Source organism: Girardinichthys multiradiatus, chromosome Y (assembly GCF_021462225.1).
Source record: "Girardinichthys multiradiatus isolate DD_20200921_A chromosome Y, DD_fGirMul_XY1, whole genome shotgun sequence".
Lineage (NCBI taxonomy): Eukaryota > Metazoa > Chordata > Actinopteri > Cyprinodontiformes > Goodeidae > Girardinichthys > Girardinichthys multiradiatus.
Genome location: NC_061818.1, coordinates 7,344,075 through 7,358,360, shown reverse-complemented (window position 1 = coordinate 7,358,360; position 14,286 = coordinate 7,344,075).

The following is a 14,286-nucleotide window of genomic DNA, read 5'->3' as shown; positions in this document are numbered from 1 at the left end:
GCTCCGGAGGTTAGTTGGAAGCTAACCCTTTGTTCACAGAGCTTTCTTCAAACTTTGTCGTCACCCGGACAACTCCTCCTCAGCATGGTTCATATGAGGTTCGGGTTTGGGCAGAGAGATTTGGGGTGAAATGATCTGAACGTTTTCATTTTATGAAGTTTTGTTTTGTTTGTGAAACTCTGCTATCTTAGTGCTAGCAGGCTATCTGCAGCACACGTGCTCAGTTTTGTGTTCCGTGTTTGTGTGTTTTTAAAGTTAAGACAAACTTTATTTAAAGGGTAATTTCAAACACAAAAGATCGGCCATAACGCGCCGTCCACACCTATACATTTTAACCCTTTTATTAATGGTATTTTAAAGGTTTGTGTTTGATTCTGGTGCTAAGCTATCAGCTTCTTTTGTTAGCTTTAACTGCTAACAGCTAAGAACACGTGCTTGCCTGCTAAAGAATATTTACCCAGAAAGGTTGTTAGTTTCAATCCAGTAAATTATATTTCCCTAAACATTATTCTGCTAGACTTGATAACTAAGTAACACAATTAAGCCCCATTTCTCCAGAAAGATTTGGCTCTTCTCCAAAATATTTCCTTGAATATCTTACCATTTCCCTAATAATATTTCTTTGAATATTATTTCAATAAGTAAAGGCAGCTAATGAGACCCCGTTGAGAATTAGTCATCCAGAAGGTTGGTTTTATTCAGCAGATCATTCTTTAAAACATTATTTTATTAAAATAATATTTTATCTGATCTTGCATTGTGAATGGTTGTCTAAACGTTTGCTGATTATTGCCTAAGTTAGTTCCAAGACTAACTTCACTTCATTTCCAGATTCTTCAAGATAATCCTTGGTTCTCAAACATAAACATTGCATGGTAATGTTGCATCACTCCTTCAGTCATGATTTCCAATCATCTTTAATCAACTTGTTTATATTGTACATAGCCCATTAGTCTTCCTTATTATTTAATTCTGCTTGGTAGTTTAGTTGGATTGTTTTAGCATAGTAAAGAGTTTGTTGATTGAAATATGTTTGACTTTGAGTTGACTTATTTTTGTTAATAAAGTCTTGTATTTTAAGAAATTGTGTGAATTTATTCCATGTGTGTGCAGAGTTTTGCTGTTCAATAATGTCAGAGCTTGGCTCACCCTTTTGATTTTGTCCTAATACCACCGCCTTATTGGGCTGGTATTCACAGGACAACCCTTAACAGACTGAAATATTATTTGATAAAATATTAATATTAAATAATATTTACAGATTCATAGTCACAACACAAACTTTGTGCAAACCAAATGTTCTACTAGTTGAAGTAATTCAGTTACAGGTTTTACCTTATGGCAGATTGCACGCTGGAACCTCTCTGGCTGTTACATAAAAACTGCAGTGGCTTTGAAAGGGCCTGGAGAAATATTCAAGAGGTCCTATAAATTTTAATGTGACAGCCTGGTGTTTCATCCTAAATCCTAAAGAGCTCTGACTGTTGCTGAGACAGATGGGTTATCTATTCTTAACTGTAAAGATTTCAGATATTACTGATATGTATTTCATGTCATTTTATTTTAAGAAACTGTCTTTCTCTGCTGCAAGACTTGCACTCACAGTAAAAATGCTTTAAAAGCCTTAACTATTTCAACTGGCTGTGCTGGAGAAGCTATATAAGATCTCCCTAGGGAGGTCTGCAGAACATTTTCACCACTTTTGCTACTATAGAAAATACTTTTGTCCCACCAACTTGTGCAGTCAAGGGAAAAAAAGTTTCCACTCGGGATAAGTAAAAAAGCCTTTAACAGATGTAACTCGAAGTAATCTTTTGCTGTACCACTTTGTCAGTCTCTTATATTGTTTTGGAGGAATTTCTGTCCATTGTATTTGACATCCAATCAAACGATTTTTATCAAGTTGAGCTCCAGAGTTCAACTGAGCCATGTTCAATTGTTTTGAATGGTTTTGATAGGGTTTTTTTTTTCAGCCATTCTGTTGTCAGTTTGCTGCTGTGCACTGAATCACTGTTCTGCTGCACGTTGTTCTTGTTTCAATTGTAACAGTCAGACAGATGGCTTCACATTTGACATTAGAATACATTACCGTGGTGTACAGAGGAGCTCAGAGCAGGCTGTGTGCCAGAATGAAAAAATGTAGGGGGTAACTGATATGTGAATAGACGTTTTCAGTGTTAAAATTCCCCCAAAACGAGTTTTAAGTTCAGTTAACACAGGTGAAAACTGAATATATTTATCCTTATGTACTACAGGACTCACAACATAAACAAGCTTAGATCCGTGCACCTTTCTTCAAAATGTAGATAAAGATGTCATAGGCCAATTTTTATATTTTACATGTCATTATGTAGCCTTTGCAACCTGGCCTTTGCCATCCTATTTACATCTGTTTATTTCTCTTTTGCTCTCTTTGATCACATAAACTGTATTTTATTTTGGAGAAATTCTCAAAAAGGTGCTTTTTTCACACATTTCCTTCCTTGGCTATTGGAAAGCAAAATTATTCTGAAATGTTTTTAAAAGTTTGCTCCTTAATTGTGTTGCAGCCACCCTTTTCTAGACAGATAAAGCTTTCTACTGGCAACCTTCCCATTCAAGTTGTACTTGTTTAGTCTCTTTTTTACTTGTTCTGCTACCAACTTTAACGTTTAGCAACATTTAGCACTCCTTACGGAGGGTTGCAGAGTCTGAAATAGAGCATTTTAGGTTTTTCCAATTTCTCTTAACATTGCACAATCTGACCTCAGGGTGAATTTGCTGGGACGTCCACTCCTGGGAAGATTGACAACTGTCTTAAATGTTTTCCACTCAGGTTAGAATGATGGACTTGAAATTATTTGGAAATAGCCTCCTAACCTTTCCCAGACTGATAGGCAGCAACAATTGTAGTAGTTCTCTAAGGTCATGGCTGATGTCTTGCCATCCTGACAATGTGTTAACACACCTTTAAGCTCCAGACCAGCAAACAGACAAAACAGCTCCTTTAACAGAGGTGGCCACACTTGCTGATGATCAGTTAACCAAGTGCATTTGATCAGCAGTATCTGACTGAAACTTTGCGCCTTGAATCACAAGAAAGCAACAAGGGTATTAGTTTGACTTAATGTATCTTTAAGTGGAATTTGTATCTGCCATGTTAATTTAAGACTTTTAATCCCTACCCTCACAATTATCATAAAATTACTCCCTGTACTAAAAAGGTTTTTGTTGTTTAGAAAAAAAACATTTTACATTACATGAACCGAAAATCCACAACAATAAGGTACATAAAAGCATCATTATGCGTACACAATCCTAGCTGGATTTTATAATAAAACCAGTACAGCACCAAAGGACTCATTACAAAGCTTTTCCATCCACTCATGTATATGTACAAGCACCATTTAATAGCTCTTGCACCCATACTAAGCAACCGAGTCCCCTGAGATATACATATGACTTTAAAAATGTGCAAAAAATGTTTTTGCTCTGCTTTTTTAGTTAAGTGAAATGGGTTTTAAAAAAGAAAAAAACAATACATTTAAACTTTGTAATTGAATCTAATAACTGAAAGTGAAAGCAAAGCCTAACAAAGAAACACTTTGAAAATTATCTTGTGTCGTTACTTTAATGATACTGTTTTCTGTGTTTTGTTTTAAAGATCTCTCCTCCCTTAATTAACATTTCTGTTGATACAGATCAAAACAATGACATCTTAAGACATGCCAGCCAAAGGATGACTTTCTACATGAACACCATCATTTATACAACAAACATTGATGTTCCCACAGTATTATGTTTCTTTGTAAGGCTTTGGCAAATTATTGCACTTGCTACATTTTCCAACAGCATGGTTGTTTTTGACGGCTGTTTCGGTTGTTATTGTACTGTATATCTGTCAATAAAATGACACTTCAGAGTGTAGGCTGCTTCCCAGCGTTGAATGTTTGGTTTAAATGAATGGCTACCCTAATTGAAATTGTGAAAGACTGATTTCATGTGTCTAAATAATGAGGCTTTTAGAAAGGTTCTGTGTATATCTAAAACTCTTTTCAGCTTCCCCACAGCTAATTCTGCTCAGTCTTTTTATTTTTCTAGTTGTCTTTACATAGTTCACGTTTTAATTCACCCATTTTCCACCCTCATACCCAGAGACACAAAAAGAGGAAAAGAGCAAAGTTTCAGGATGCAAATCCTGAAAATCTCATCTGCACTACATTCAGCATATTTATTGTAGAAATACAAGGCATATCCCAAGCAGAAACATATGCAAGTACAAGTTTTCCTTTTTTCCATCAGACATTTTTTTAAATGTTGTTACAAATTATAATTTAATGGAAAATTTCTCATTTTCTTTTATTTTAGTTTCTCTTCAGCTCCACTGAGTAAATATTTTGTAGAACCACCTTTTACTGTAACGACAGGCACAAGTCTTTTAGGTATGTTTGTATCAGCTTGAAACATGTAAAGACTGAAATATGTGCCCATTTTAGGGACTTCGCACACCACTGCCTTCAATCCACCTGGCAAATGTCCACTCTCTCAACAACAAGATGGACGAGCTGCTTCTTCTCACCGGTAAAAACACGGACCTCCGCAGATCAACGGTTCTCTGCTTTACCGAGACATGGCTGAGTGAAAACATCCCAGACCGCGCACTGCTGTTGCCGGACTTCCAGCTGTTCAGAGCGGATCGCAGCGCGGAGCTATCGGGGAAGAAGCGAGGAGGCGGAATCTGCTTTTATATAAATGAAGGTTGGTGCAGAGACGTAAAAGTGCTGGGAAAAACATGTAGCCCGGATCTGGAGACATTTTCCATAATCTGTAAACCGTTTTATTCACCGAGAGTTTTCCTCGTTTATAATAATCGGCTCATATTTTCCACCGCATGGCTGCACTTCTGCTGCTGAAAAACATCTTGCTGAGCTGATTACAGACGTGGAGAAAAAATACCTGGACTCTTTCATCATAATACTGGGAGATTTTAACAGAACAAACCTCTCCCATGAACTCCCCAAATACAGACAGCATATTAAGTGTCCCACCAGAGACCAAAACACACTGGACCATTGTTACACAGCAGGATATGAGTCCTGTAAAGGACTCATATCATGCTGTTACCAGGGCTGCTCTGGGTTTTTCGGATCATTATCTAATCCACCTCATCCCAACCTACAGACAGAGACTAAGAGCTTCCAAACCCAAGGTTCACACTGTTAAGAAGTGGACTGAGGAATCAAAGCAGATGCTACAGGCCTGCTTTGAATGCACAGACTGGACTGTTTTTGAAACCTCAGCCACTGACTTAAACCAACTAACTGATGTGGTGACATCATACATCAGTTTCTGTGAGGACATGTGTGTGCAGACCAAGACCTTCTGCACCGTTGGGAACAATAAGCCATGGTTTACTCCACACCTCAGGAATCTGTGCAGGGAAAAGGAAGAAGCTCACAGCAGTGGAGATTGGGTGCGGTACAGACAGGCCAGGAACAAACCAACAAAAGAGATCAAAGCAGCTAAGAGAAGCTATAGTGAGAAGCTTAAGAACAGCCTTTCTACTGGTGACACTTCAGTTGTATGGACTGGTCTGAGAAACCTGACTGCCTACAAGAGCAGTAGAAATACAATACATCCTGAACAGAGTCGTCTCCTGGCCAACCGTCTGAATGGCTTCTGCTGCAGACATGACAAGAAGCTATTCACACCTCAAATCATCCCCTCCACATCCCATTCAGGAACAAATTCCTCCCATAAAGCAACCAACCCCCCACCATCAGATCCTCTGCCTGCACTAAAGATCTCCGAGGAAGATGTAAACAGGCTCTTTCAGCGCATGAAAACAAAGAAAGCTGGAGGACCTGATAACGTCTCCCTATCATGCCTGAAAGCCTGTGCAAATCAACTCGCTCCGATCTTCACAAGGATCTTCAACAAATCACTGGAGAAATGTGAGGTCCCCTCCTGCCTCAAATGATCCACCATCATCCCGGTTCCCAAGAAACCCACCATCCTAGGATTAAATGACTACAGGCCTGTAGCCTACTCTGTGGTCATGAAATCCTTTGAGCGGCTGGTGTTGAAGCACCTGAAAGACATCACAGGCCCCCTGCTGGACCCCCTGCAATTTGCTTACCGAGCAAACAGATCGGCAGATGATGCTGTTAACTTAGGTCTACACTTCATCCTGCAACACCTCGACCGTCCAGGGACGTACGCCAGGATCCTGTCTGTAGACTTCAGCTCGGCCTTCAACACCATCATACCAGACATCCTCCACCAGAAGCTCACACAGCTCAACGTCCCAGCCTCCACCTGTCAGTGGATCAACAGCTTCCTGACGGACCGACAGCAGCAGGTGAGACTGGGGAGCATCTCCCGATCCAGATCAATAAGTACTGGTGCCCCCCAGGGGTGTGTTCTATCCCCACTCCTCTTCTCTCTGTACACAAATGACTGCACCTCATCGGACTCGTCCTTGAAACTCCTTAAGTTTGCAGACGACACCACTGTCATTGGACTGATCCAGGACGGTGATGAGTCTGCATACAGACAGCAGGTGGATCGGCTGGTACACTGGTGCGGTCAGAACTACCTTGAACTGAACCCACTCAAGACTGTGGAAATGGTGGACTTTCGGAGAACACCACCCCCATACACCCCCCTCACCATCCTCAACAACACTGTATCGGCCGTGGACCACTTCAGGTTCTTAGGAACCACCATCTCTGAGGACCTGAGATGGTCTTCGCACATAGACACTGTTCGAAAGAAGGCCCAGCAGAGACTGTATTTCCTGAGGCAACTCAAGACGTTCAACCTTCCACAGGAGCTGTTGGTCATCTTCTACACTGCCATCATTCAATCTGTCCTGTCTTCATCCATCTCAGTGTGGTTTGGCTCATCCACAAAACAGGACAGGTCCAGACTGCAACGAATAATCAGGAATGCAGAGAGAATAATCAGAGCTGACCTTCCCTCCATCCAGGACTTATACAGGTCTAGGGTCAAGAAAAGAGCTGCCAAAATCTCTGCAGACCCCACACACCCTGCACATAAACTGTTTAGAGTTTTACCTTCAGGCCGTTGCTACAGAGCACTATTTACTAAAACCAGCTGCCACAAAGACAGTTTCTTCCCCCAGGCTGTTTCTCTGTTGAACATTCAATAGAGTACAGAACAACAGCATACAGATGTTGCAAATGCACCTTTTCTATTAGATATGTGTATATTGTACACTGTAAATTGTAAATTTGTATATTCTGTAATGCAGAATATTGCATTGTACATTGTATATTGTACATTGTAAATTGTAAATTTGTATATTCTGAAATGCAAAAACAGAACAAAAGAGCAAAGTGTACCGGAGTCAAATTCCTTGTTTGTATGCACGAACTTGGCAATAAAGCTGATTCTGATTCTGATTCTTCTTTGCAAAATAGCTCAAGCCCAGTTGAATTAAAAGCGGGGTTTTTATACATTTTTCTGACAATTCTTGACACAGATTTTCAGTTGTGTTTAGGTCTGGGCTTTTATTCTGCCATTTTAATTTATGAATATTATTTGTCTATCTAAACCATTCCATTGTAGCTGTGGCTTTAGCTGGAATGCCTTAACCTCTGCCCAAGCTCAAGCATGTTGCAGACACTAACAGGCTTTCCTCCAGACTTGGCCAGTATTTAGCCCCATCCATCATCAAATCAACTATTACAATAGTAAAGTGAAGCATCCCTACAGCATGAGGCTGTACGCACCATGTTTCAGTGTAGTAAAGGTGTGTTCAAAAAAGTATTAAAAAAGTATAAAGTATTTTTGAATTGAATTGAATTGAATTGAAGAATGATGTGCATGCAAAGTTTTTTGTCCCACGTAACATTTTGCATGTGGCCATAAATGTCCAGTTATGTTTGCCTCAAGTTAGATCACCTTTGTCGACTTATTTGCTTTGTCCCCTACAAGGAATGTGGCAACTTTAAACAGGACTTCTTATGGCTTACTTTCAACATTGGCCTTCTTCTTGCCACCTCCATAATGGCCAGATTTGTGGAGTGTGGTCCTTTTAACATAGTTTCTCACTTAAGCTGTGGATCTATGCTGCTCCTCCAGGGTCACCATGGCCTCTTGGCTGCTACTCTAATACTTTCCTTGTCTGGTCTTTCAGTTTAGGTGGACAGTCATTTCTTGGTATGTTTGCACTTGTGCCATACCCATCAATTTTTTTGATAATAGACTGAAAAGTGCTTAGTGAGATGTTCAAAGTTTAGGATATCACATAAAATCCTACTAAAATGCATTGGAGTTTGTGGTTGTAGCCTTCATGAACAATATGCAATGGATAAACAATCTCCTTTTGTCACAGATATACAAGGGTTGGACAATGAAACTGAAACACCTGGTTTTAGACCACAATAATTTATTAGTATGGTGTAGGGCCTCCTTTTGCGGCCAATACAGCGTCAATTCGTTTTGGGAATGACATATACAAGTCCTGCACAGTGGTCAGAGGGATTTTAAGCCATTCTTTTTGCAGGATAGTGGCCAGGTCACTACGTGATACTGGTGGAGGAAAACGTTTCCTGACTCGCTCCTCCAAAACACCCCAAAGTGGCTCAATAATATTTAGATCTGGTGACTGTGCAGGCCATGGGAGATGTTCAACTTCACTTTCATGTTCATCAAACCAATCTTTCACCAGTCTTCAATTCAATTCAATTCAGTTTTATTTATATAGCGCCAATTCACAACACATGTTGTCTCAAGGCACTTCACAACAGTCAGGTACATACATTCCAATTAATCCTAACCATTGAACAGTGCAGTCGGAGTTAGCTTTTTATTCAAATTGGATAAAAAGTTTTTTTTTTCTAAGGAAACCCAGCAGATTGCATCCAGTCAGTGACTCGCAGCATTCCCTCCTCCCGGATGAGCATGTAGAGACAGTGGACAGTCACTGGCGTTGACTTTGCAGCAATCCCTCATACTGAGCATGCATGTAGCGACAGTAGAGAGGAAAAACTCCCTTTTAACAGGAAGAAACCTCCAGCAGAACCAGGCTCAGTGTGAGCGGCCATCTGCCACGACCGACTGGGGGTTTGAGAGAACAGAGCAGAGACACAAAAAGAACACAGAAGCACTGATCCAGGAGTACTTTCTATGGTAAGGAAAAGTAAATGTTAATGGATGTAGCTCCTTTAGTCGTTTCACCTAGAAAGAAAGAACAGATAAACTCTGAGCCAGTTTTCAAGGTTAGAGTCTGAAAGAGAGCACATAGAGTTTGTTACAGTTAAGCTCAGTCAATCGCCATGTCTAGGAGAGAGAAAGGGTTAAACACTTACTGTGTGTATTGGTGCATTGTCATCCTGATACACGGCACCGCCTTCAGGATACAATGTTTGAACCATTGGATGCACATGGTCCTCAAGAATGGTTAGGTAGTCCTTGGCAGTGACGCGCCCATCTAGCACAAGTATTGGGCCAAGGGAATGCCACGATATGGCAGCCCAAACCATCACTGATCCACCCCCATGCTTCACTCTGGGCATGCAACAGTCTGGGTGGTACGCTTCTTTGGGACTTCTCCACACCGTAACTCTCCCGGATGTGGGGAAAACAGTAAAGGTGGACTCATCAGAGAACAATACATGTTTCACATTGTCCACAGCCCAAGATTTGCGCTCCTTGCACCATTGAAACCGAAGTTTGGCATTGGCATGAGTGACCAAAGGTTTGGCTATAGCAGCCCGGCTGTGTATATTGACCCTGTGGAGCTCCCGACGGACAGTTCTGGTGGAAACAGGAGAGTTGAGGTGCACATTTAATTCTGCCGTGATTTGGGCAGCCGTGGTTTTATGTTTTTTGGATACAATCTGGGTTAGCACCCGAACATCCCTCTCAGACAGCTTCCTCTTGCGTCTGCAGTTAATCCTGTTGGATGTGGTTCGTCCTTCTTGGTGGTATGCTGACATTACCATGGATACCGTGGCTCTTGATACATCACAAAGACTTGCTGTCTTGGTCACAGATGCGCCAGCAAGACGTGCACCAACAATTTGTCCTCTTTTGAACTCTGGTATGTCACCCATAATGTTGTGTGCATTTCAATATTTTGAGCAAAACTGTGCTCTTACCCTGCTAATTGAACATTCACACTCTGCAATTACTGGTGCAATGTGGAATCAATGAAGACTGGCTACCAGGCTGGTCCAATTTAGCCATGAAATCTCCCACACTAAAATGACAGGTGTTTCAGTTTCATTGTCCAATCCCTGTAAGTTCAGCTGTGTGTGAGTTGTTTGGAGTCACCATAGGACAAGAGTTTTCAAAAGAAAAATAAATGATAAAGTCATAGTTAATTACAAAGAATAGCTAGGAGAATATGATCAGCTCAAATGAGACAGTGAGTAAACTTCAGTGCCCACATTTTTCTCTGCCAAGCAATGATCACCTGAGAGATCCGAGAGTGCATGTGATTATTATAGTCTAAGCAAATAGATGACTCATTGTGTTATTGTGATATTTTTCAGCTATGATGTTGGATACAGGAGACAGGATATGAATTTCAAAGTAATCATCTTTGTCATAATAGAGTCAAGCATGCTTTTTATGGTGCTTGATCATAGCCAGAGCGGAAAAAATGGAAAAGACACACCAAGATTTTTACCCTCAGTGAAAACTCCCACACAGAAAAAAAAAGGAATACAACGTGAGAAATACATTGGGAAAAGCATGCACTGATGGATCTCTTTTGACAGCCCCAATCCACTTTGAACAGTGTTTTTAAAAAGGACCATCTTCTTTTTGGTGTTTTGTGAAAAAGTAATGATTGTGCAAGTGGTATGAATTTAGAGAAGAACCATCTCTATGAACTTAAATTAAAAGGAAAGCTTTCTTGTCATGACTTCATTTCCCCCATTCAGAATGCGCCCTGCTGTACTACAAGAGCCTTTGGAGGCTGCCACATCTATTAGCTTTCAATTTAGCCATGCCAAGGTTGTTTCAGGAGTATCAATATGACCCCAGCTGTATCTCCATGGGATGGCAAATGTGACACTGTTGAGACACAGATGGCTTAAGTCTTTTATACAAACATCAGCGATCATTTCCATGCCATATTAATCTTGTCAAACGTGATACTTTGTTCAAGATTAATGTGCTAAATCCTTTGTGATAGAACAGAAAATCAAAGCTGCCTGGGTCTGATGAGATAATGGCCACACATCATACATATATTTTAAAGTCTTTCTTCCTTCATGTATTTTACCTCTTTTCAGTTAATGCTGCCAAAACCACGAAAGAAAATTACAATTAGGCTTCTATTATGCATCTTCTGATGCTTTGATGGTTCAATCTAATAGATATGATCAATCAGTGAGAAAACAAATTGAACAAAGATGCATCTTCAAAAATGTGTTTTGCAAATACATTCAATTACATTCTAAACAACAAAGCACAAATACAATGAAACTTTGGTCCACATTTTTCACCAAACTGTTCAGGGAAATTTTATTGGGCTCATATACAATCATGAATTCTGACAAATGCAAATTAAAACTATGTCAATAAAACACTTTTGATCTATTTGGGTTTGATCAAAATTTTATGTTTATATATTCTTTTTACCAAACCTTGCACCCCAAAAAATGAGTTTTGTGTTTTCTACTTCTTTTTTCTGCAAAAATGCTTCTTGGCAATAAATTGTATACATTTGGAAAGCCAGTTTGTTTCCCTTTGCATGGTGACACATGGTGACACCAAGAAGGGAAATATCGTCCACATCATCACAGCTGTTTGGCACTGGCACAGACGATTTGTTTCAATGAAAAGAACTCACAAACTCAACGTTGGTGCTCAACCACAAATGCATTTTCCTTACAAATCTGGCATAATTTAAAGGGATATAAAGAAGCTTTGCAACAGATTTATTTCTAAGCATTGTGACAACAAAGAATAAAACTATACTGAGCTTATATTACAGCACTGAGTCAGTTTCTGAATGTGGTAAAAAAAAAAAAAAAAAAAAAAAAAAGCTGATAGCTCCTATTAATAACAAAACTATTTACAAAATACCTGTATCCCTTAAGTTGCCTACAAATATTCAGGGGTGGAGTGTTTAATTTGACTTGACTATGAGGAAAAAATATGTTCTAGTTAGTTAATGACATCTTTCCTTTCGTTGTGTTTGTTACTTTCTTTTTTTCTGTCAGAAATTCCTGTCTAAATCATGTATAAATAATATAAAATCTATATACATAATGAAGCCACCTATCTGTCATTAAACAAAATGTGATAAAATGTGTTGAAGAAGATTTGATCTTTTTTGTCTTCTATACCACTCTATTTATAATAAGTGATTAAGGAAATGCTTTTTGTGTAGAACAGCCATTAACTGCTGATAATTCAACATGATCCCTTTTCTGCTAAAAGGGCTGTCCCTAATCAATGTCCTGCTGGTGCAGTCATATGTGTAACTGATGATCTGATTTGACCAAGCCTGATTTGACCAAGCCTGTATCTCTCAAAAAAGGGAAAAGTTGTCTTTAGCCAAAAGAGAACATAGATTAAAACAGATATTTTGAACAAAACACTTAATAATCAGTTTCACTATTACCATACTAATTCATAATTTCTTTTTTCTTTTACAAGTGTTTTATCAATCTTTTATAATTTCCTCCTCTGAAATGTGACATTTCTCTTAAAATGGTTTTGTCATTTGATTTTGTTTTTCTTTCACTCGTAAAATAAGTCTGTATCAACAGTTTCCATTTAGTTTTATGAAATTATAAACACTAAATAAAAGTATTTCATTGTTAAGCTGCATGTAAAGAAAAATATCAGAATTAGAATCAGCCTAAATGGCCAAGTTTGTGAGTACAAACAAAGAATTTGACTTCAGTTTCCATACATTGCATATAAAACATCAGTTTTATGTACGATGCATAAAACTGACTACTCTGGCTATGAAGTGTTCATTGTGCTACACAGAGAGACATCCTGGGGAAAACAACTGTCTCTGTGATGGGTCGTTTTTGTCATTAGTGCTCTGTAGCGCTGACCTTGAGGTAAAAGTCTAAACAGTTTGTGTCCAGGATGTGAGGGGTTGACAGAGATGTTTGCTGCCTTTTCCCTGACCCTTGACCTGTACAAGTCCTGGATGAAGAAAATGTCTCTGCAGACCTAATTGTTTGTTGCAGTTTGGACCTGTCCTGTTTTGTAGATGAGCCAAACCACACAGTAATGGATGAACAGAGGACAGACTGGATGATGTCAATGTGGAAGACGAGCAGCACCTCTTGTGAAAGATTGTACTTCTTGAGTTGCAGCAGGAAGTAAAGTGTGTCATGGGCCTTTTTTTTCAAACACTGTCAATGTGTGAGGAACACCTCAGGTCTCGAGAAAGGGTAGTTACTAGGAACCGAAGGTGATCCACAGTCAACACAGTCTTGTTGAGAATGGTGAGTGGTGGTCAAAGTAACATCCACATGGATGGCAGGATGGCAAGACAGAGCATTGGATAAATGTCATACTGCCTCTGACAGCTAGCCCTCTATCTATTCTGGTGCCATGTTTTCCTTGGGTAGATGATGAACATGAACCCAGATGATCTAAAAGAAATGCAATTCATCAGAAGAGGGCCACCTTTTTCTGTTGCTCAGTGGTTCAGTTCTGAAACTCACATGCCCATTGCTGGCTTTTTTAGCATTAGAGAAGGGCCAGATGGGCCCCCCTAACTGATCTGTGGCTTTGCAATCCCATATGTGACAAACTGTAGTGTGCACTGTGCATTCACTTTTCTAGTGATACAAACATTGCAAAATGTGTTGTTTTTTACACATGCAAAACACACACACGTGTATACTGTCACATTCAATAAATTAGAATATTATCAAAAAGTTAATTTTATCAGTAACTCAATTCACTAAGTGAAACCCATTAGAAAGATTAGTTAAACAGCCTTTACTTCTTTAAATTATGATGATTTCTCACTTCCAGCTAATAAAAACATGAACTTTAAGATTTGAAAATGTCATCAGGCAAATACAAACCAACCTTTTTAATACACAAATGTTATGCCTGTAATAAATGATTCAGGAGGCCTAACATTAAACAAAGAAATAGCTGTAAATCATTAGCTACTTACATTATATTATCTGTCTATTTCTACCTTTGACGTGTGTCTACTTAATGTTGCTATCTATCACAGTTTATGCTAACTCATTAATTTAATTACAATGTTCTTATATTCACATATTGGTTAAAAAAACATCAGCGAATTGAACAAAGTTTAAAACACTTCCTGTTTGTCTA